The 24,067-nt window shown below is 44.9% G+C and overlaps 1 long non-coding RNA gene and 1 other non-coding gene across 2 annotated transcripts; one reads left to right on the plus strand and one right to left on the minus strand.

Annotated features, from left to right (window-relative positions):
- Nucleotides 1-3,003: 3,003 nt before the first annotated feature.
- On the plus strand, nucleotides 3,004-3,075 carry TRNAE-UUC (transfer RNA glutamic acid (anticodon UUC)). The gene has a single exon. It is a non-coding gene; the product is annotated as a tRNA-Glu (tRNA).
- A 1,995-nt stretch (nucleotides 3,076-5,070) lies between these two features.
- LOC129647883 (uncharacterized) lies at nucleotides 5,071-13,831 on the minus strand. Its single transcript, XR_008712559.1, has 4 exons — nucleotides 12,641-13,831; nucleotides 8,250-8,391; nucleotides 7,892-8,086; nucleotides 5,071-6,092 (listed from the first exon to the last, which is right to left on the minus strand). It is a non-coding gene; the product is annotated as an uncharacterized LOC129647883 (long non-coding RNA).
- Between the last annotated feature and the right edge of the window lie 10,236 nt (nucleotides 13,832-24,067).

Raw genomic sequence — 24,067 nt, forward strand, 5'->3', positions numbered from 1 at the left:
GAGGAGGATGGGGATCCCAGGTATGGAGGATGGAGACCCACATGGGGAGGATGGAACCCCACATGGGAAAAAAAGTCCTCTCTGATCAAGGTCATCAATGGCCTGGTTGTGGGCCTCATCTTACTTGTCCCCTCTGGTATCTGACACTCAATTCCTCCATTCCATAGTGTCTCAGGGCTCAGTTCAGGGTCCCCCTCTCTCCTCTGAACACTCCTCAATCACTGCCTCACAGCCATCACAGTCCCCTAGGCTTCCTTCCACTTTATTAGAAAGTCACTTATTGAAGTGTAATTTACACACAGTGAAACTCACCCTTTCAGATGCACAGTTCAGTGAGTTTTAGTAAACACATGCAGTCACAATATAATCCAGAGTCCCAGGCCCTCACTCCAGCCCCCGGCAACCACCGATCCATTTCCTGTCTCTCTTGTTTTACTTTTTCCAGAATGTCATATAAGTAGAATCATACAGTGGTAGCCTTTTGGGTCTGCCTTCTTTCATTTAACATCATGCCACACTCTAGTTTTGTTTTTTGGCCACACTCACGGCATGGAGGATCTTAGTTCCCCAATCAGGGATCGAACCTGAGCCCCCTGCATTGGAAGCTTAGAGTCTTCATCACTGGAGCACCAGAGAAGCTCCCATACCTGTTTCTGACTCTCATTTCTTGGTATTCCATGTGCAGCCATCGTTAACCACCACCCAGAATTCCCTGGCTTCCATGCTTTCACTGCCGAGGGCCTGGTTCAATCCTTGGTGAGGAAACTGGGATCCCACAAGCCAGATGGCGTGGCCAGAGAAATAAATAAAAATAAATAAAGCACCGTTCTCTGTGATGTCACACACCCCCTACCATGGCCCGCTAACAAGCTCTGCCTGAAACTCAATGAGGCTCTCAGGTTCCCTCAAACCAGATCCTCTGCCTTCACTCTCTCCCTTGGTCCTCTGCCTCATTCTCTCCTTTGGTCACCAAGCTAGAAATCTAGGAGGCATCTGTGCCTCTGTGCCTCTGCCTGCTGTCCCCACATCTCTGGATGTCGCCCTCCCCAGTTGGCCCCTTCCCTCTATCTTTTCTGCCTCGGTCCAGGCCGATGCCACTGCAGGGTCTCCTGGCTGGTCTTCTTGTCTCCTCACCCTGGCCCTGGCCCTGGCCTCATCCCAGTCCATCCTGTACCACTTCATGAGGGCAGCAAGCAACCTCCTTGGCCAGGATCTGACCCTGCCTGCCTCTCCAGCCTGACCTCTCTCCACAGCCCCTTCTAAGATGGGGACACTGTTGAAATGAACTGTTGGTGAGTAAGCAGGGTCATAATATAATAGCCCAAAATGTTTACTACTGGTTGCTAAGAAACTGCAAAGTGAAAAAAGCAAAATGCAAAAGTGATCTATTTATTACCTATCATGTACAGAAGGGGAACTAGAAATTATACACATGTGCAAAAAGAAATACGGTAATAAATGCAGATAAACCAGAAACCAGTGAGATTGCTTACTTGCGGAAGGGGCAGGGTGTGAAGAACGGGGCCAGGGAGAAGGCATAGGGGGAGTGACACTTCTCTGTGTATCTCTGTGTAGTTCCGACTTTGTTGTTGTTACTTTGGGGCCATGCTGTGTGGCCTGTGGGATCTTGGTTCCCTGACCATGGATGGAGCCTGCGCTCCCTAAGATGGAAGTAAACTGCTAGACCACGAGGGAAGTTCCAGTTCCGATTCTTAGAATCATTACTGTGTTGCAAAAATTAAACAAAATTTTAATCAACAGGCAGTTGGGAATAGGGGAGTGGAGACGACCCAAAGTGGAATATAAACAGGAACAAAAGAGCCCAACTGTGCAACAATGGAGACCATCACGACACTGAGGACACTGGGGGACACTCAGCTGAGCGACTTCAGAAAAGGGTATTTGACCATCTACTCTAGGGAAAAACAGAACAGCATGCACTCTAAGTAGCAGGTTTGTTTTTCACAGAGCTGAGTTAAAAATTCAGAAACTGCTTATGTGTATTTTAGCACTAAGCAAGTAAGTAAATACATGGTGACTAATAAAAGCCAGATTTCTCACTGTCAAAGAAACAAGTTAGAAATAAGGAAGAAGGGACCTCCCTGGTGGTACAGTAGATAAAGAATCCACCTGCCAAGGTAGAGGACACAGGTTCGATCCCTGGTCCGGGAACTAAGATCCTGCATGCTTTGGAGCAGCTAAGCCCATGTGCCACAACCATTGCGCCCAAGCTCTAGAGTCCTCGAGCCACAAGCTCCAAGCACACACACTGCTACTGCTGAAGCCCATGCACCTGGAGCTACGTGTGCTTCACAAGAGAAGCCACCACAGCAAGAAGCCCTCGCACCGCAAGAAGAGCGCCTGCTGAAAGCAGCAAGAGGAAGCCATGCAAAGCAATGAAGACCCAGCATAGCCAAATAAAAAGAGGAAAGAAGGAATGAGGGTAGGCTAAAATGAACACCATGGTGTTGAACTGGAACTGGGGGCACCAGTGTGAACTCATGGTTTTCAAAAATATATATTGATAAGATATAGAAATAGCTTTGGATGAGAATGTGTGTGCATATATGCTTCCTAACTCTGACCACTGAGACGGCTTGAAACTCATATTGCCCAACACCAGTGAACTCACCCAGCTCCTAGATCTTGGCGTCTAACGCCATTCTCCAATAACAGGCACCAAGACTCCTCGAGAAATGGCTATTTCTAGGGCTGTGGCAAGGAAAGTATAAGATGAGCCTCCAACATCTTATGGGGTCGGAAGGGAAGGAAGAGCTCAAAGAATAATGGGGGGCATACTGAGACGTGTCAGTAGACCCAAGGAGGCAACCTGAATGTCCCGTCCCCATGTCAAACCAGGGACAATACAACAGACAAAACAATGATAGTAATGAATGATAATCCATAGAATAAGAACCTACAGAATAAAATAAGAATCTGCGGATCCACATCAATATAAATATTTGAATGAGTGAAGAAATAAATAAATAAAGGCAGCAGAATTCCCTGGCAGTCCAGTGGTTAGGACTCCATGCTTTCACTGTGAGGGCCCAGGTTCAATCCCTGGTCAGGGAACTAAGAGTCCCACAAGCCGAGTGGTGTGGCTAAAAAAAATAGAGTAAAAAATAAATAAAATAAAGGAGGGTGGAGGAAAAATCCTTTCTCATGGTAGACTCTAACCCATAAATGTAAAATGAGGAAACCTGAAAACCACCACTTGGCAAATACCCTGGTAATAACAGTGTCAGCACATTAAAAAGCAGAGACATTACTCTGCCAACAAAGGTCCGTCTCGTCAACATTACGGTTTTTCCAGTGGTCATGTATGGATGTGAGAGTTGGACTATAAAGAAAGCTGAGCCGTGGGGAGTGAAGTGGAGGTCAGAGAGACAGGGGAGCCCCTATTACATGGGGCTCTGTGGTCCCATGTTAGGTGAGAAGTTTGGGAGTTTCTTCCTTCGATTTTTTTTGTGTATATGGTAAAATACACACAACAAAGTTTACCGTCTTAATTTTTTTCAGTGCACAGTTCGATGTTATAAAATATGTTCATAATGTTATGCAATTATCACTACCATCTATCCACAGAACTCTTTTCATCTTATAAAGCTGAAACTCTATACCCATGAAACAAGAACTTCCCAGCCTCCCGCCCCACAGACCTGGCAATCACTGTTCAACTTCCTGCTTCTATGATTTTTGACTACTCTAAGCATCTCAAATAAGTAAAATCATACTGGGTTTTTCTTTTTTTTTTTTGAGTCTGGTTTATTTCACTTAGCATAATGTTCTCAGGTTCATCAATTTGTAGTATGTGTCAGAATTTTCTTCCTTTTTTAAGGATCACTAATATTCCATTGTATGTATAAACCACATTTTGCTTATTCATCAATCCATTGAGAGACACTTGGATTTTAGTTATTGTGAACGTGGGTGTACAAATAACTCTTCGAGACCATGCCTTCCCTGGAGGAGGAAACGGCAATCCACTTCAGTATTCCTGCTTGGGAAATCCCATGGACAGAGAAGTCTGACAGGCTAGAGCCCATGGGGGTAACAAAAGAGTTGGACACGACCTAGCAGCTGAACCACAACGAACAGTGAATGAGCTTAGAAGACCCCACACCAGGGTCCATGGCATTGGGAATGTGGAGTCTTAGCCACAGGACCACCAGGGAAGTCCTCCATGGTCATGTCTAATTTTGGTGGAAGGAGCCAGTACCACCAAAAATCCCAGAAATACAGAAAGGTAGAGGATGGAGGAAAGCCCTAAAGAGGCAAGGGATGGAGACTGGGGTACAGTGAGGGCTGGAGATCAGTCAGGGGCAGGAGGAAGGCACCTTAAGCGGGGAGGAGGCTGCAGACCCACGAAGAGTGTATAGGTGATGGGAGGGGAGGGGTTCTATTAGGGCTTTATTTAGTAGGTGATGCTACCAAACGAGAGTGAGAGAAGAACGGTCTGGCTTCGGGGGAGAAGAGGGGGTCATGAGGACAAGAGAAATGGAAGACTTCTGGAGAGCACTGATGGCCCAGCCAAGACTGGAGCCATGGGTTTAGATCTGTCCTAAAGCCTCCATTCCCCTTTGCTCCGTGGTGACTGTCCAGCTGAGTTTCTCCTCCTTAGTAGCCAGGACCTCCGCTGGGAGGCTGTCCTGAGGGTCATTGATGCCATTTGCCTCTCCTTCCCTGGACGACAGGGTGGTTCTCTGGCCTTCTCAGAGCCTGGCAGAATGAAAGAGGAATCCCACCCCTGGAAATCAACCTTGTGGCTCATGTGGTGCCCAGAGAATTTACTCTGGTGAAGGCCTACTGGTGCACACCTGGCCTGAGCCCCTCGTTCGGTTTGGTATGTCTGTCTTCCTATGGGCAGGGTTGCACAAGGTGTCTAAACATTCTATTCTTCCAGCTGACTCCCTGGGTCACATCCCTGCTTCACAAGTACCTTTAAGGAAAGTATGGATGCCTTTAGGGCAGAGGTTTATCAATTTGAATAGTCTAAGTGCTAGAAAGGCGAAGTATAGAAGAAAATAAACTGGATATAGGATATAATCAAATGTTATTTTTATATCCTATAAGGTACAAATATACAATGCCAGAGATTGCACTTTAAATTTGACATTGAAAAAATATATAATTTGGAAATAGAAATAACTGTTCAAAGTTCCAAAATTTATTACTCTTCAGATTTGAAATTCAAAATCTGACATTCCTTTCTTATTCCACAAGATGTCAGTCAACAACAGGCTGTGGACCTTGTGTTGCAACACACAGCAGAGAATTCATCCTTGAATCCTTTAACTGGGAGCCACATTTAGGTTTTCTTTAGTTTCATAGCAGAGAATAGCTGCTTACAAACGTAAGTACTTCCAAACATGGACAGAATCTCTGCACAATGGTGTTTATATTTAGGGTAACCATTCCCAAGATGTCTGTAGAATTCTGGAATCTCAACATCGTGGTATTTGGCTTTCAGGTTGGTACTGCACTGCAATTCACTAACTTCCATTTGTAGCTCTTCATTCACATTATGAATCCTAATTGAGAAAGGGGAACGGAACAGTATTAGTTCATTCTCATAAAGTGTGAAATCGGAGAACCTTTTTTGGAATTTAGTCTTCAACTCTTTAATTTGAGGAATGTAGTGCAGGCCATCATTTTCATTTTCAGAAACTAACTCCAGCATAGGAAAGTGGGTCAGGTTGCTCTGTGCCAAATGAGTCTCCCAAAGACACAATTTCACCAGGAATGAGTCAACTGAATTACAGGGTTGTGTCAGCACCTGTGAATGCCTTTCTAGAGAAATAGCCAACATGTTTAGATGTGTCACAATGACAACCAAAAAGGCGAAGTCTCTGACCCAATCTCTGCTCGTGAGCTGAGGCACAGATTCTCCTCCAGAGGACATCAAAAAGTCAATTTCTTCCACCAGTTCCAAAAACTGCCTTATGGCTACACCACGACTCAGCCACTTCGGTCCAGTGGAGCAGAATACGCTTCCATATTGGGCATCTAACTCATCAAATAAAGCACAGAACTCTCTGTGGTCCAAGCCATGGGAGCGGATCCAGGCTATGGTATGATGCTGGGAAAGACTGAAAGCAAAAGAAGAGGGTGACAGAGAGTGAGATGGTTACACAGCATCACCGACTCAATGGGCATGAATTTAAGCAAACTCTGGGAGATAGTGAAGAGCAGGGAAGCCTGGTATGCTGTAGTCCATACCAGGATCTTCCCTGGTGGCTCAGCTGGTAAAGAATCCACCTGCAATGTGGTTTCAGTCTTTGTGACCTTCCTCTTCCTCTCAGCCTTTGTCGTCATCCTCAGGATCCTGATCATTTTCCTCCACCCCCAGGGAAAGGCTCATCTCCCCTTGGCCCTTATAGGACACAAGGTTTCTTTTCTAGAATCTAAATGAAAACCCACCTAATCAATTACTACTGCACAGACTTGCTGAGAATGAAAATAACAAATTCATCTTTGGGAGTAACTGCTCGTAAGTCTGACTATATACACACATCTCAGACAAAAAAATTCAGTCATTTAAACCTTTTATTGTGAAATAATTAAAAATGTACTGCCACTGTATTTTAATACCAATGCTGAGAATTACTGCTTTGGAAGCAATACCATTTAAAATGTTACACAGATGCCGTTAGGATAAAAGAATCACTGAGAGTCAAATCTAGGGGACAATTAACCTGCTTGGTTTACAAGCACAAAGAGAGAAACAAATAATATACAATATTCAAAGATAAAACTCTGAATCTGCTCATGTGGAGAGAAGAAGCCTAATGTCCACTGGGACTCCTCAAACCAAGTCTGGGGAATCGGCCAGGGGTGCCAAGGGTGGTACTTCCACAGAGGCCCTCCAAGAGCCACGTGCCATGGCACTGCAGTCACCAGCAGGGATGCCCCAAGAAGGGTCTGTTAACCTCCCTCATACTGATCCAACTCACAGTTTCTACCTTCATCCTCCCCAGAGTTCTCAGCCGCCTTCTCATGGTCCTTGAGCTTGGCAAGCCTCCTGTCTCTTGGAAATCTGGCCCCTTCCTGCGTGGTGATATTAACTTCTCAGCAAACGGGACCGAGAAACTTTTTTTTTTTCCTCATTTTATTTCCTGGAGCGGTAGTAATCTTCCGACTATTCTTCTGAAGGACAACAACCCGGAGGAGGAAAGTGAAAAAGTGAAAGTGAGAGTTGAGTCCGACTCTTTGCAATCCCATGGACTGTCCATGGAATTCTCCAGGCCAGAATACTGGAGTGGATAGCCTTTTCCTTCTCCAGGGGATCTTCCCAACCCAGGGATCGAACCCACGTCTTCCTCATTACAGGCAGATTCTTTACCAGGTGAGCCACAGGGGAAACTCAAGAATACTGGAATGGGTAGCCTATTCCTTCTCCAGCAGATCTTCCTGACCCAGGAATCGAACCAGGGTCTCCTGCATTGCAGGTGGATTCTTGACCAACTGAGCTAGAGGAAGAGCAACAATAAAGAGATATCTCCTCCGTGGCCAGGAGGTGGCAGTCACACTGCAGAGTCAGCAAGTGCAAAGTCTGCTCAGGCCCACGTGTTAGCATCCACGCTGATTTCTCCAGGATGAATTTGTGCAATAAAAGAGCTCCCAGCCCCAGGATCACCTGGCATGCTTGTCTAAGAAAAAAAAGGGGGGGGGGGGCAGAATTCTTGGGACTTCACTTAAAACTTTCAAATCAGAATCTCTACAGGAAAGGATATAGATTTCTAAAACCTATGCAAGATACCGCCTAAGAAAACACACCAAATCAACTACTGTCTAAGTGGCTCCACGTGCCTGTGGAGTCCCAAATCTCCGCACACAAGTAAAACACTAAAGGGGGGCTTCCTTGGTGGCTCAGCAGTGAAGAATCTACCTGCAATGCAGGAGATGCAGGAGACGCAGGTTCCATACCTTAGTCGAGAAGATCCTCTGGAGTACTCCAGTATTCTTGCCTGGAGAATCCCATGGACAGAGAAGCCTGGGGGCCTACAGTCCAACCATAGCGTTGCAAAGAGTCAGACATGCTGAGCTCTGCAAAACACCACAAGAGAGGGCCCCACACTGGCACCTGAAACATACACAAGAATGAGAGCCAGGCCCCCGAAGGTGGAGCTCGTGCTTCCCAATCACACCATCAATTCCCATCCAGAGCCACTAAAAATCGGGCATGGTATTACAAAACTCAATGACTAAAGATGAAAATTTTAGCAGAACACTTAATGAAGACTCACCATATACAAAAATGAAGAACTATGGGCAGTAGATGACCTTGTGAAAACACAGCCAAAGGTCAGATATCTGCATGCCAAGGAGAGGTGCCACAGAAGTAACCAATCTGCCAACAGCTTGATCTTTGCTGTCTGGCCTCCTGAACTGTAAGAAAGTAAATTTCTGGTTTTTTCAGCCATCCATACATCTGTGATATCATGGCAGACCCAGCAAAACATAAAACATAACTGATTACACATACAGATCTGAACCCACATCACAGGAAGAGATGAGTTAACTATAATATGATGTGATTAGCATTACTGGTTATGAACAAAATTTATAGGCATAAGATGAAGGACCAGTTCACCGGGCATAGGAATGACATGGGATCGGGGAAAGCATGTGAAAGGGACCATATGCTGCACCAATCAAAGCAAACTGTTACAGGCAACACATTTTAAAGAGAAATGACCAAGGGTTGCCAGTGTGAACAGTCTAGCATCATATCACGTGCATTTCAATTTAAGGAAAGTATAATGTGACTACTCCTGTTTTCCTCTGAGCTAATACAGTCTGGGTTTCAAAACAAAAGTTACGTTCATCAGGAAATTTTTTGGCTCTGACTGGTATAGAGAGTTAATGCACCATATTGTGGACACCACAGAACAGTAGTTGCTCTCCTATCTTTGTCCACTTAACTATGTCACACCAAGCTACGTCTGTGAAAGGATTAAATGACCATCTCAATTCCAAACAAGAGTTACTAACTTGATAGCTGGGAGATGCAAAACACGTATGGCTAATGGGCTACTACATGGTACTCAGTACACCTGGGCATTTCTGTCCCCCATGAGCAGAAATAATCTTTAATAAGCTTCAGCTATCTTTGCTTGAAAGCTTGTATATGACCAGAGTATTGCAGTTTCAATTACATAATAAATTTCATATAAACCAATCAAATTAATCCAAAAAGTTATTGAATCTAGGAAAACAAATTTGAACGCTTTGGACACACTTGATAATGCTTAAAAACTGCAGTCAAATTAGGTGTGGGTGAGCAACCATGAAAGAATGGAAAAAACTGTAAAAATGTAGATGTAGGAGTCTATTCAAATTGCTTTCTTGGGTTGTTTTTTTCAGTTTTGCTTTGCCTTAAAGCAACAAATTTTAAAGACAAGGCCTTGCAGAAGATACACTCTGGGTATACTTTATACAGAGAAGATAAACTCCTGTAACAGTGACCCACACCAAAAGACTAGCAAATGAATACACATATTTTTTTTTAAAGACTTTTTTATGTGGACCATTTAAAAGTCTTTATTGAACTTGTTACAACATTGTTTCTCTTTTTTTAGTATTTTGGTTTTTGGGGCACAAGGCATGTGGGATCATCTCACCAACCAGGGCTCAAACCTGCACCTCCTGTATTAACCACTGGACTGCCAGGGAAGTCTCCTGAGTACACATTTAATGTGTTTTCAATTACAATCAAAGGTGTGTATGGATAATTTTTTTTTTTTTTGAGGTATTGACATACAGTATCATGTTAGTTTCAGGTGTACAACACAGTGCTTGCTGTGCTTACTTGCTCAGTCCTGTCTGACTCTTTGCAACCCCATGGACTGTAGCCCACTAAGCAAGAATACTGGAGTAGGTTGCCATGCCCTTCTCCAGGGGATCTTCCCAACCCAGGAACTGAACCCAGGTCTCCTGTATTGCAGGCTGATTCTTTACCATCTGAGTACAATGCAGTGATTTCATATTTTTACAGATTATACACCATATGAAGTTATTACAATATTATTGACTATATTCCCTGTGCTGTACCCCTGTGACTTTCTTATTTTATAACTAGTAGTTTCTACCTCCTAATCCCATTCACCTATTTCAACCATCCCCCTCCCCCCTGGATAATTTACTTTCCATTCACTAACCCTATTCAGTCTACCTAACAAGGTCACTGTGAGGATGAAATGAGATAGTGTATCAAGTCCTAACACAGTGGCTGCACAGAGGAGGCATTCAATATTCTTTAGCTGTGTACCCAGTCACCCACCTCAATTCTTCTAGACCCAACTTAACCTATCTATGTTCAAATATTAATGAAGAGGCTCCCTTGTGGCTCAACTAGTAAAGAATTCACCTGCAATGCAGGAGACCTGGATTCAATCCCTGGGTTGGGAAGATCCCCTGGAGAAGGGAAAGGTGACCCACTTTAGTATTCTGGCCTGGAGAATTCCATGGACTGTATAGTCCTTGGCATCACAAGGAGTTGAACACAACTGAGCGACTTTCACCTAGCCAGAAGCAGACCATTCTAGGGACCTAAATACATGCCAAAAGGATAAATATGGAAACATTATGTTTGATGGGCATGCAAACTAATGGAATTTAAGAAAGCAATTTTAAGAACCAAGAAACTGTCTTTCAAACCAGTATCTCTAGGTAATCACTATCACTTTTCAAACAAATAACACTTTTACCAAATAAACCGCACTTAGTCACAATGCATCATCCATTTTACATAACACCGATGCTCAACTTGCTAACATTTTGTTTGGAATTTTTGCATCTATGCTCCTAAGCTGCTGCTGCTGCTAAGTCGCTTCAGTCATGTCCAGCTCTGTGCGACCCCATGATGGCAGTCCATCAGGCTCCGCCGTCCCTGGGATTCTCCAGGCAAGAACACTGGAGTGGGTTGCTATTTCCTTCTCCAATGCATGAAAGTGAAAAGTGAAAGTGAAGTCGTTCAGTTGTGTCCGACTCTTAGCGACCCCATGGACTGGAGCCCAGCAGGCTCCTCCGTCCATGGGATTTTCCAGGCAAGAGTACTGGAGTGGGGTGCCATTGGAGTGGTCTCCAATTTTTAAAAAATGACTTTGTTAGATTTTGGTACGGAGTTTACAGTGGGCTTGTGAAACTAGTTGGAAGTGCTCATAAAACCACTTTTTAAATTAAATAGTGCAGTTTAAGTGCTTTACTCTGGATTTTGACTGTTAAAATTAATGTTAGTTACTCTGCTCCACACTGTACATATAGATTTCTCATCTCTACTGCCACGGTCCTTATCTTCTGACATCTCATCCGCCCCATCTTCTATCTCCTTTGGGGAAAGACTCATTTTCTTCAGTTTCACCTTCATCTGTGTTCCTGCTTAAAAAGGACAAGACTATCAAGCATATCACAGGGCCTTCAACATTTCATGCTATATACCTCTTGCCTCTAATATTTGCGTTGTTTCCATTTGGAATAAATCTGTGTTAGGCCTCACCCTAGTTATTTTCATTCGGAATCTTTTACTCACACCAGCTAATATCAAAATGCATTGCAAAGATTATTTTTGGTATATGTTTGTAGGTTAGGTCTCCCAAATCTCTCTCCTTTGCCACCATCTAGAAACGGAGCGACTTCCCTTTCACTTTTCACTATCATGCATTGGAGAAGAAAATGGCAACCCACTCGTGTTCCTGCCTGGAGAATCCCAGGGACGGGGGAGGCTGGTGGGCTGCCGTCTATGGGGTCGCACAGAGTCGGACACGATTGAAGCGACTTAGCAGCAGCAGCAGCAGAAACGGAAACTCCTCAAGATAAAAAAGGAATGCCTCTCCTTCTGCTCCCTTCACCACACGTTTTCAGACAACTTGGATGTTCTTAAAAATTTGTTAACTTCATTACCGACTGCTCAAATGGAAGCCCCCATAGCGGAACAAAATCAGCCTACATTTCAAGTTCCTTTAACTCTCCAGACTTGAGAACTCATTGTTAACTGGAGCAGCTTCCAGCTGGACTCCCATCAAAATTAACAACATAAATACAGGAGTCTCAAGCCAGGACCCTTAACCATCACTTCCAAAATTAATCCGCACAGGGTAGTCACAGACGCGTTCTCCTCGCTTTAAAACGATCGCCGGTGTGAGGCCCCGCCCACTGAGCCCGGAGGGCTTTCAGGCGCGGCCAGCTGGGACTGCACGCCCCGGAAGAGGCTGCCGCACACCGCAGCTGCAGACGAGCCGAGAGAACACTCCCAGGCACCGCTCCACAAGCTAGACCCTAGCGGCACACAGCCGGGAAGAAAATGGCGCCCTCGTGACTAGGCCTTGCGCAATCAGAGCCCGTGCTGCCTTTAGGCCCCTCCCCAGCCGCCCTGGGAGGGGCGGGCGGCTAGCAAGCCTGGGGGCGGGGTCACCAGCCCGGGGAGGGGGGGGGCACGTACTGCGCCTGCGCGCAGGGGGCCAGTTGGTCTTGGCGGGCCGTTTACACAGGTGAATGGTCCGTCAGTCATCCGGCGTGAGTTCAAAGTTGCCGCCGCCGCTGCCGTTGAGGGCGGCAGGGCGTGTGGTAAGCGGAGTAGAGTAGGCGAAGGTTCCCATACGTGCGGGGACCTGGCGGCGGTCACAAGCTAGGCACTTACTGTTGGTGGAGCTGTGGAAAGCAAATACGGCTCATAGAAACAGCCACTCTTCGCGGGCTGGTGAGCCAGGGGAGGTTCCAGGAGCTCACGTCCGTTAATCCGGTTGGGCAGCCACCTAGTCACTGCGGCGTGGTCGTATTATCCGCCATTTTCAAGCCTAGAAGGAGGCAGGGCCCTAACGCGAGGCGGAGTAGAGGCTACAAACTGGCAGTTGGCCTCTTGACCCTGGAGAATTTCCCCTTGCTGCCCACCAGCGTCTGAAGCTGCCTTCAAAGCAGTTAGTGACAGTAATGTAACCAAAAGTACGGTTCTGCTTGCTGCCCAAAAGCCAATGAAGAGGCAAGGTTTGTGGAAAGAAAAGCTTGCTTTATTTTGGATGCTGACAAGCCAGGGAGGAGGAGGAGGCAGATACCCATTCAAAGGCTGACCGCCTCCCCCGTACCATACCCCACCCTCTCCCACCTCTCCGGGCACCTCCCTCTCACCACCCTCACTAGCCCCCCCAAGCAGTCAGGGGGCAATAGGTTTTATAGACAAGGAGGGGCTTACACATAGAAACGGAGACAGTCATCTTCGAATTGGTTGTTAGTCTGACCGTGGTCATCTTCAGTGTTTTAAGTAATCTTTAGTTCCAGGGTCAGTTACTGTTTCAATGAAACCAGTTCTTGAAATTGTGGCAGCTTATATCATGGGCACCATGTAGTTAACTTCCTCCAGCTGGTGGAGGGGTTTCAGTATTTATAAGATGGCTCACAAGATGTGGCTCAAATATTAATGTATAGCCCTTGAGAAGGAGCTAAAGGTCCTTGACTTTGCTTAATGACTAAGCTATTATTATTTGGTCTCCTTGACTGTTTTCCTTTGTTTCTGCATTTTGTCATTTTTCTGATTAAAATTATTCTTTGTCTAAAGTTTTTCCACAGACAAAAGGCAGGCAGAGGACATGGAGGGCAAGGACCATAGCATTCTGCTCTGTTTCAGTAATGATCAGAGCTAAAACATTAATACCTGTATGTGTGCCAGGCATTGTACTGGTTGCTTTTCATATAGTTTATCATGGGCTTTTCAAAACAAATCTGTGACTCAGAATCTTCAGTTCAGTTCAGTCGCCTCCTACTCTTTGCAACCCCATGAACCGCAGCACGCCAGGCCTCCCTGTCCATCACCAACTCCCAGAGTCCACCCAAACCCATGTCCATTGAGTCGGTGATGCCATCCAACCATCTCATCCTGTCATCCCCTTCTCCTCCTGCCCTCAATCTTTCCCAGCATCAGGGTCTTTTCAAATGAGTCAGCTGTTCGCATCAGGTGGCCAAAGTATTGGAGCTGGTTTCATTTTACATTTAGGGAAATTGAGGCACACAGAGGTTAAGGAACTCATCCAAGGCCATTGATTTACATCCTCAGTTGCTTAATATGATCTCCTAGTTTCTTTAAGCCGTCTTTAATACGTGCTTTCTCAACAGTCATTTGCACCATTAGGCCCTGTAGTAACGGATCAAAATTTTAGAAATTATACCCACATTGGGATTTTAAAAAGAGAGCCTTGAGTCACGTGTGTGTTTTGGGGAGTGAGAAGGCATGGCCCTGGGTTAGGGACCCTGCCCTTGTCCTAGCTTCAGAAAGTCCCAAATTAGGGGAAAAAGAAAGCTCAACTTTCAGAAAACTAAGATCATAGCATCCAGTCCCATCATTTCATGGGAAATAGATGGGGAAACAGTGTCAGACTTTATTTTTGGGGGCTCCAAAATCACTGCAGATGGTGATTGCAGCCATGAAATTAAAAGACACTTACTCCTTGGAAGGAAAGTTATGACCAACCTAGATAGCATATTAAAAGCAGAGACATTACTTTGCCAACAAAGGTCCGTCTAGTCAAGGCTATGGTTTTTCCAGTGGTCATGTATGGATGTGAGAGTTGGACTGTGAAGAAGCTGAGCGCCGAAGAACTGATTCTTTTGAACTGTGGTGTTGGAGAAGACTCTTGAGAGTCCCTTGGACTGCAAGGAGATCCAACCAGTCCATTCTAAAGGAGATCAGTCCTGGATGTTCTTTGGAAGGAATGATGCTAAAGCTGAAACTCCAGTACTTTGGCCACCTCATGCAAAGAGTTGACTGATTGGAAAAGACTCTGATGCTGGGAGGGATTGGGGAGGAGAAGGGGACGAGAGAGGATGAGATGGCTGGATGGCATCACTGAATCAATGGACGTGACTTTGAGTGAACTCCGGAGTTGGTGATGGACAGGGAGGCCTGTGCTGCAATTCATGGGGTCACAAAGAGTTGGACACAACTGAGCAACTGAACTGAACTGAAGAAAGACTTGCCTACATATTTTAGATTTGGTACTTGACTTAGTGACTAAACAACAACAACAACTTGACTGAAGATAGTAAAAGAATGTTGACCAATAGTATTTATCTCTGAAATGCAAGGTGTTTCAAGTAAGTCAAGGTCAAACTAACTAAAGGAATAAAATACCATATTATTTTAGATAAACTGTATGTGTGAAAATGTAAGATAAACATTTGGTGGCAAAAAATTAAGCATTCTTATTAAAATCCATGATCAATTCAGATCAGTTGCTCAGTCTTGTCCAACTCCATGTGACCCCATGGACTATAGCACAGCAGGCTTCCCTGTCCATCACCAACTCCCCGAGCTTACTCAGATTCATGTCCATCGAGTCAGTAATGCCATCCATCCAACCATCTCATCCTCTGTTATCCCCTTCTCCTGCCTTCAATCTTTCCCAGCATCAGGGTCTTTTCCAAGGAGTCAATTCTTTGCATCAGGTGGCCAAAGTATTGGAGTTTCAGCTTCAACATCAGTCCTTCCAATGAATATTCAGGACTGATTTCCTTTAGGATGGACTGATTGGATCTCCTTGCAGTCCAAGGGACTCTCAAGAATCTTCTCCAACACCACAGTTCAAAAGCATCAATTCTTCGGTGCTCAGCTTTCTTTGTGATCCAACTCTCACACCCATACATGACTACTGGAAAAACCATAGCTTTGACTATACGGACCTTTGTTGGCAAAGTAATGTCTCTGCTTTCAATATGCTGTCTAGGTTGGTCATAGCTTTTCTTCCAAGGAGCAAGTGTCTTTTAATTTCATGGCTGCAGTTACCATCTGCAGTGATTTTGGAGCCAAAAAAAAAAACAAAGTCTCTCACTATTTCCTTTGTTTCCCCATCTATTTGCCATGAAGTGCTGGGACTGGATGCTATGATCTTAGTTTTCTGAATGTTGAGTTTTAAGCCAACTTTTTCACTCTCCTCTTTCACTTTCATCAAGAGGCTTTTTAGTTCCTCTTCACTTTCTGCCATAAAGGTGGTGTCATCTGCATAAAAACTTGGGATGTGGGTGTCACTCAAGACAGCAAAAGTATGACAGGGCAAAAAAATTATGACAGATTTGGTCACGTTACAGTTTAAAACTTTGGATGCAAGATAGCTTGCATAAAAAATTTTAAATATAAGGAACAAATTGGGAAGCAATACTTGTAACATAATAAAAATTGAGTATCAGAATATGACAAAACTATGAGCTTCCCAGGTGGCTCAGTGGTAAAGAATCTGCCTGCCAAGCAGGAGATACTGGTTTGATTCCTGGGTCAGGAAGATCCCTTGGAGAAGGAAATGGCAAACCGCTTCAGGATATCTGCTTGGGAAATCCCATGGACAAAGGATCCTGGCAGGTTACAGTCCATGGGGGTCACAAAGAGTTGGATACAACTGAGCAACTAAACAACAACAAATGAAAAACTATAATAAGAAAGAGGCAAGGAAATAATGGGCAAAGGATATGAAACATAGTTTCAGGAGAAATGTAGGTAGTATAAAAAGAATGAAGAGGTACAACCACCAGGAAAACATCATTTAAAACAATTATACGATACCATTTTATCCATCAAATTAACAGAAATTAAAATATCAACAAGTGTTTAAGGATTGTGGGAAAACTGGTGAGAAGGCAAGTTGTTACTGTAAGAGGAGGAAAAATATCTACCTATCAAAATTTTTAGCTAGGACCCTGTAACAAAAGGCAGATTAAAAAGATAAAAGAATACAGATTTATTTAAGCTTGTTGTGACCAGGAGCCTTCATAAGGAAATGACCTGAAGAATTGCTTAGAGCTGAGTGTTTTGCTATGTTTGATGAAGAGTGGAGGGTGTGACAAAATGTGATAGGATGGAAAGGAGTATAAGTGTGTCACTAGCGGAAACAGCAAGGCCTCTGTGTTCAGATTCCTGTTGGTGTTCCTCAGTCTTGGAGAAAACATACTCCTTCCCTCTGGGCAGAGGGAGGGCACCTCTCATGTGAGGGTTTTATGACCTGCTTCAGGGGAAGGTCAGGGAGTCCTTTCTGCACTGCTGTTTTTCCAGTTGGCTTAAAATATCCAGCCTGCCAAGGGGCTTATTTTGGGGTATAATATCCTGAATCCCTTCATTACAAACACCTGGAGAAAAATTTGGAAATTTCTTGTTGAGGTGAAAATTCTCCTTCCTTAAATTTAGGAATTCCACTTTTCTCACCTAGAGATAAGGGATCCCACTGAGGAAAACACAAAATGAGTCTTTATTGCAAGTTTAAAATTTATTATGGGGAATTCCCTGGTGGTCCAGGGACTAAGACTCTGTCCTCCCAATGCAGATGGCCTAGGTTTGAGTCCTGATCAGGGAACGAGATCCTACATGCCACAGAGAGTCCATATGCTGCAACTAAGACCAGGCACAGCCAAATACATTGTTCAAAAAAATCTTATGGACATTTTCAAACATACATTATTAAGTAGAATATATACTGCATCCCCTTTTACCCATCACCTCAACCACTTCAATATTTTTGCCACTCTTTTTTCAGCTACTCCCTGCCCCACTTTTTTCCTCTCCTTTTAAAATTTTTTTTGCTTGAGTATTTTAATATGAATTCCAGGCATCCTATTATTTTGCCTATAAACACTTTATTAAATACTGCTACATGCTGTCAGGATTACTCCAGTATTCTTGCCTGGGAAATCCCATGGATAGAGGAGCCTGGGTGCTGCAGTCTGGGGTCACAAAGAGTTGGACATGACTAAGCAACTAAACAACAATAGCAATATCTAGTCTGTGTTTAGTTTTCTGTCTCAGAAGTGCCTTTCTACCATTAGCATGTTTGAATTAGGATTCAAACATTTCCACGCATTACATTTGGTTGATACGTCTTTCTTCCTCTAGTAGAAACTCCCTTTTATTTTATCTTTGGGTCTTTGTTGCTGCAAGTGGGGGCTACTCTTCGTCGCAGTGTACGGGCTTCTCCTTGAGGTGGTTTCTCCTGTTGTGCACACGCTCTGGGCGTGTGGGCTCAGTAGTTGTGGTACCCAGGCCTAGTTGTTCCAAGGTATGTGCAATCCTTCTGGACCAGGGATCAAACCCATGCTTTCCTGCATTGGCAGGCAGATTCCTATCCACTATACCACCAGGGAAGTCCCAGAAACTCCCTTTTAAATACCATTTATTTGTTGAAGAAACCAAGGCTTCTTCAAATTCTTACAGAATTTGTCCTTATACTGGATTTGGCCTGCATCGTTGAGGTGTCTTGAGCAGACTCCACAATCCTCAGCAATCTTGTAAACTGCCAGTTAGATCTGCAGGCTTCCTTTCAGCTTCCGTGGAGTGAGGGGGAGGAGTTGTTTTGTTTTTTTTTTTGCAAGACTTAGGGTTGGTGTACTTCTTTTTCATCCCTCTAGGGGTCGCACAGAGTCGGACATGACTGAAGTGACTTAGCAGCAGTAGCAGCAGCAGGAGGCACTTAACAACTGGTTAAGTGAAACAAGACCGGGAGCTGACTGTGGCTCAAATCATGAACCCCTTATTGCCAAATTCAGACTGAAATTGAAGAAAGTAGGGAAAACCACTAGACCATTCAGGTATGACCTAAATCAAATCCCTTATGATTATACAGTGGAAGTGAGAAATAGATTTAAGGGACTAGATCTGATAGAGTGCCTGATGAACTATGGAATGAGGTTCGTGACATTATACAGGAGACAGGGATCAAGACCATCCCCATGGAAAAGAAATGCAAAAAAGCAAAACGGCTGTCTGGGGAGGCCTTACAAATAGCTGTGAAAAGAAGAGAAGCGAAAAGCAAAAGAGAAAAGGAAAGATATAAGCATCTGAATGCAGAGTTCCAAAGAATAGCAAAAAGAGATAAGAAAGCCTTCTTCAGCGATCAGTGCAAAGAAATAGAGGAAAACAACAGAATGGGAAAGACTAGAGATCTCTCCAAGAAAATGAGAGATACCAAGGGAACATTTCATGCAAAGATGGGCTCGATAAAGGACAGAAATGGTATGGACCTAACAGAAGCAGAAGATATTAAGAAGAGGTGGCAAAAATACACAGAAGAACTGTACAAAAAAGATCTTCACGACCCAGATAATCACGATGGTGTGATCACTGACCTAGAGCCAGACATCCTGGAATGTGAAGTCAAGTGGGCCTTAGAAAGTATCACTACGAACAAAGCTAGTGGAGGTGATGGAATTCCAGTGGAGCTATTTCAAATCCTGAAAGATGATGCTGTGAAAGTGCTGCACTCAATATGCCAGCAAATTTGAAAAACTCACCAGTGGCCACAGGACTGGAAAAGGTCAGTTTTCATTCCAATCCCAAAGAAAGGCAATGCTAAAGAATGCTCAAACTACCGCACAATTGCACTCACACACGCTAGTAAAGTAATGCTCAAAATTCTCCAAGCCAGGCTTCAGCAATATGTGAATCGTGAACTTCCTGATGTTCAAGCTGGTTTTAGAAAAGGCAGAGGAACCAGAGATCAAATTGCCAACATCCGCTGGATCATCAAAAAAGCAAGAGAGTTCCAGAAAAACATCTATTTCTGCTTTATTGACTATGGCAAAGCCTTTGACTGTGTGGATCACAATGCTGCTGCTACTGCTGCTAAGTCGCTTCAGTCGTGTCCAGCTCTGTGAGACCCCATGGACTGCAGCCTACCAGGCTTTTCCGTCCATGGGATTCTCCAGGCAAGAACACTGGAGTGGGTTGCCATTTCCTTCTCCAATGCATGAAAGTGGAAAGTGAAAGTGAAGTCTCTCAGTCGTGTCTGACTCTTAGTGATCCCATGGACTGCAGCCTACCAGGCTCCTCCATCCATCGGATTTTCCGGGCAAGAGTACTGGAGTGGGGTGCCATTGCCTTCTCCGTGGATCACAATAAACTGTGGAAAATTCTGAAAGAGATGGGAATACCAGACCACCTGACCTGCCTCTTGAGAAACCTATATGCAGGTCAGGAAGCAACAGTTAGAACTGGACATGGAACAACAGACTGGTTCCAAATAGGAAAAGGAGTACGTCAAGGCTGTATATTGTCACCCTGCTTATTTAACTTCTATGCAGAGTACATCATGAGAAACACTGGGCTGGAAGAAGCACAAGCTGGAATCAAGATTGCCAGGAGAAATATCAATAACCTCAGATATGCAGATGACACCACCCTTATGGCAGAAAGTGAAGAGGAACTAAAAAGCCTCTTGATGAAAGTGAAAGTGGAGAGTGAAAAAGTTGGCTTAAAGGTCAACATTCAGAAAATGAAGATCATGGCATCTTGTCCCATCACTTCATGGGAAATAGATGGGGAAACAGTGGAAACAGTGTCAGACTTTATTTTTTGGTCTCCAAAATCACTGCAGATGGTGATTGCAGCCATGAAATTAAAAGACGCTTACTCCTTGAAAGGAAAGTTATGACCAACCTAGACAGCATATGAAAAAGCAGAGACATTACTTTGCCAACAAAGGTCCGTCTAGTCAAGGCTATGGTTTTTCCAGTGGTCATGTATGGATGTGAGAGTTGGACTGTGAAGAAAGCTGAGCGCTGAAGAATTGATGCTTTTGAACTGTGGTGTTGGAGAAGACTCTTGAGAGTCCCTTGGACTGCAAGGAGATCCAACCAGTCCATTCTAAAGGAGATCAGTCCTGGATGTTCTTTGGAAGGAATGATGCTAAAGCTGAAACTCCAGTACTTTAGCCACCTCATGTGAAGAGTTGACTCATTGGAAAAGACTCTGATGCTGGGAGGGATTGGGGGCAGGAGGAATAGGGGACGAGAGAGGATGAGATGGCTGGATGGCATCACTGACTCGATGGACATGAGTTTGAGTGAACTCGGGGAGTCGGTGATGGACAGGGAGGCCTGGCGTGCTGCAGTTCATGGGGTCGCAAAGAGTCGGACACGACTGAGCGACTGAACTGAACTGAACTGAAGTGACCACTTCTAGTGATGGTAACACTGTTTAGACAGTTTGGGCATTGTCAGCTTCATCCATCCATCATAACCATGGAGCTTCTACCAGATGGTTCTAGGCAGTTCTCTTATAAAGCAAATGATTGAAAACAATCTTTTGGGTTGGCCAAAATGTTCCTTAGGTTTTTCCGTAAAATCCTATGGAAAAACCCCAAGGAACTTTCTGGCCAACCCAATATTATTCATTGACGAGGGAGAGTATATGTCCGGAAAATGACAGAGATCAAATTGCAAAACGTTAATAGTGATTAATTTAGGTGTGGGGAATAGAAGTAATTATTTGTGTAATTCATTTTTTCCCCAAATTTAATAAAATGGGAACAAAAAATAATCCTGCCTGTGCCTGAAGGCCAGACAGACAAGGAAACAGACTGGAGGGAAGGTTTCAAGTACAAATTCCAGGAAGAGCAGCCAGGGAGAGTCCAGAGAATGAGAGCAAAGAACTTGGACTGCAGTCAGCTTTGCTATTGTTTTTGCCTGTCCAGTGTCCATTCCTCCCACCGTTCCATTTAGGGTCCCCCCCTCCTCCTCCCATGAATTCTGTTCTGGTGGAAATGTCACTATAGATGCTCCACCCTTTCCTGGTCACAGTTCAGGGGCCAGTCAGCCCCCTTCTCCCACGACTTTTGAGAGTTGAGCAGCTTCGCTTCCTCCTGGAAGCCCTCCCTCCACTGGGGCAGGTGCCTGTCTTCTGTGCCCCCAGAGTTCCAGCTGTCAGAACCCTTGTATTCCAGTGCCTGTATGCCCACCCCCTGTCACCAGCTTTATGCAGTGCCTGGCACATGGTACTCAGTACTTAGCTGAATGAATGAGGCCCACGTTGCTTAGAGCTGATGAAGGTACTTGAATGTTAGATTAAAAGATCCCAGGTAGGGACTTCCCTGACTCCGAGCTTCCAATGCAGGGGATGCAAGTTTGATTCCTGGTTGGGGAACTGATCCCGCATGCTACAAGGCATGGCCATAAAAACCAAAAATATAAAAAAAATGAAGATCCCAGATGCTCTTGTAGATGTTCCAGAAAATTTGGCAGCAGCTTCCCTGGCCCTCCAGTCTAGTCCTAGCTTGTACCCACCTCTCCGGAGTCAGGGAACTCTTAGCCAGCCAGGTACAGCCTTCCCTGAATCCCCACTGTCCCCAAGTTGGGCCGTGGCCTCTCTTCCTGAGCAGCCCCCCAACTGTCCCCTTCTGCCTGTGCAGAAGCTTGAAAGAAGGTGAAGCTGAGCTGTTGCACTTAAAGAGGCCACACAAGGAGACATGGAGTAACCACCATCCTCAAACTAAACCCCGTAGACTTACGGGCCTGGACACCGGAAGGATACAGCAGTCAGTGTTGGCCTCCGAGTCTCACATGTGTGCAGGCAGGTTGCACACCGTTTCTTTGAAATGTATCTTCCAATCCAGACTGACTTTGGCCTAATGCCAGATTGACTTTTTTAAATTAATTAATTAATTAGACTGCACTGGGTCTTAGTTGAGGTACATGGAATCTTCGATGTGGCATGCAGGATCTTTAGTTGTGGCATGTGGAACCTTATTCCCTGACCAGGGATTGAACCCAGGCCCCTTCCTGGGGAGCAAAGCATCTTAGCCACTGGACCACCAACCACGGAAGTCCCCAGTCTGACTTTTGAGTCAGGATTCAAACCCAGGCAGCCTGACCAGAGTCCTTGCTCACCACCTAAACCCTATTGCTTTGTCAGAAGAAGCATACTACAGTGCTTAGAAAATGTACATGTGTTTCTAGGATCAAATTCCTTAAGCCTGTCCTCATCATTCTTGCCTCTTAAAAAAAAGTGTTTTAAAAATAGAGTGAGAAGGAGAATGATGAAGTATTACAGACTGCAGTTTGGGGTTTTAGAACAATCAATGATAATATCTGCTTATCTTAAGAATATGTAGACAACCACTAGTAGAACAAACAGAGTCTGTACCCTTCACAGCAGGGGGTGGATGGATCTGTTAAGGTTCTTGGTTACAAACAATGGCAAACAACTCTGACCAACTTAAGCAGAAAAGGAATTTATTGAAAGGCTCTTGGGAGCTCATAACAACAGCTCTTGGAAAACCTGGCAGAGCAAATGGGCAGAAGCCAAGGCAGGCTGGGCAACTGGAGCCCCAGGGGCAGCTGGATGGGATGCTGCTATTAGCACTGCTGCCCTGTTGGTCGTGGGTCTTAGCATCACTTGCTCCCAACGTGGGACCCTCCGGCTGTCTGAGTGTAAGTCATGGGTCACAGTGATGTCAGTGATGCCGTGTCCAGAATGCTTTCAGTTTCTGTATTCATAGTAGGAGCCTGGGCTTGGTCTCCCACCAAGAGTCACACACTGAGGGATTCCCCTCAAATGAGTTGATAATGCAAATACTAGGGAAGCCTCCAAGAAGGCAGCTCCTCTCTACAGGGAAGACTTGGGACAAAGAACACCTGGTGGATCTGTTAGAAGACAAGAATGAGGAAGAAGGAGACACTGAGAAGTGTATGAAATGAGATGGGCTCCTGGACATCAGGACTCATTTGGAAATGCCATCTGTCTACAGAACAGTGGATGTGAAGTGCTGCATACATTATATTTCCTGAGCAGATACTTTAACAAAAGGAAGGGTGGACAAATGCAGCTTTGTTGATGACACCCATCTTGGTGAGTTCCCAAAGAAAATAAAACTTTTTTTCTGAGAAGGAAACGGTGATTGCCTTGGCCTTCAGAAATACTTTCAGAGAGGGTTGTGTATGATGAACCGTGGGATCTAGGACCCTCAGAAAGGAAGTGAAGAGCAGAGGCAACTGATGGACTGGGAGGAAGAAGAGCAGCTGAGAACCGGGAAGGTTAGACATGTTTAAAGAATAACCATGACTTATAGAGCAACAGAGCTGGAAGGAGGCAATCATGGTCAAGAGCTCCCACTTCCAGAAATGGAAACACTCCTGGAGGTCCTGGGAGTGAGGAGGTGACCACAGGACCAAAATGCTGGGGTGGAGAAGAGTGTCCAAAGCTGTAGGAAAGACCAGGAGGAGACACCAGGGTCGCAGAGGGCTGTCCATGTGGGTTTCAGCATCACCCAGGATCATGGCGGGAGAAGAGGAGACAGGAAGCAGAGAGGGCCCAGCCTCTTAAACA

Source organism: Bubalus kerabau, chromosome 3, assembly GCF_029407905.1.
Source record: "Bubalus kerabau isolate K-KA32 ecotype Philippines breed swamp buffalo chromosome 3, PCC_UOA_SB_1v2, whole genome shotgun sequence".
NCBI classification, from domain to species: Eukaryota; Metazoa; Chordata; class Mammalia; order Artiodactyla; family Bovidae; genus Bubalus; species Bubalus kerabau.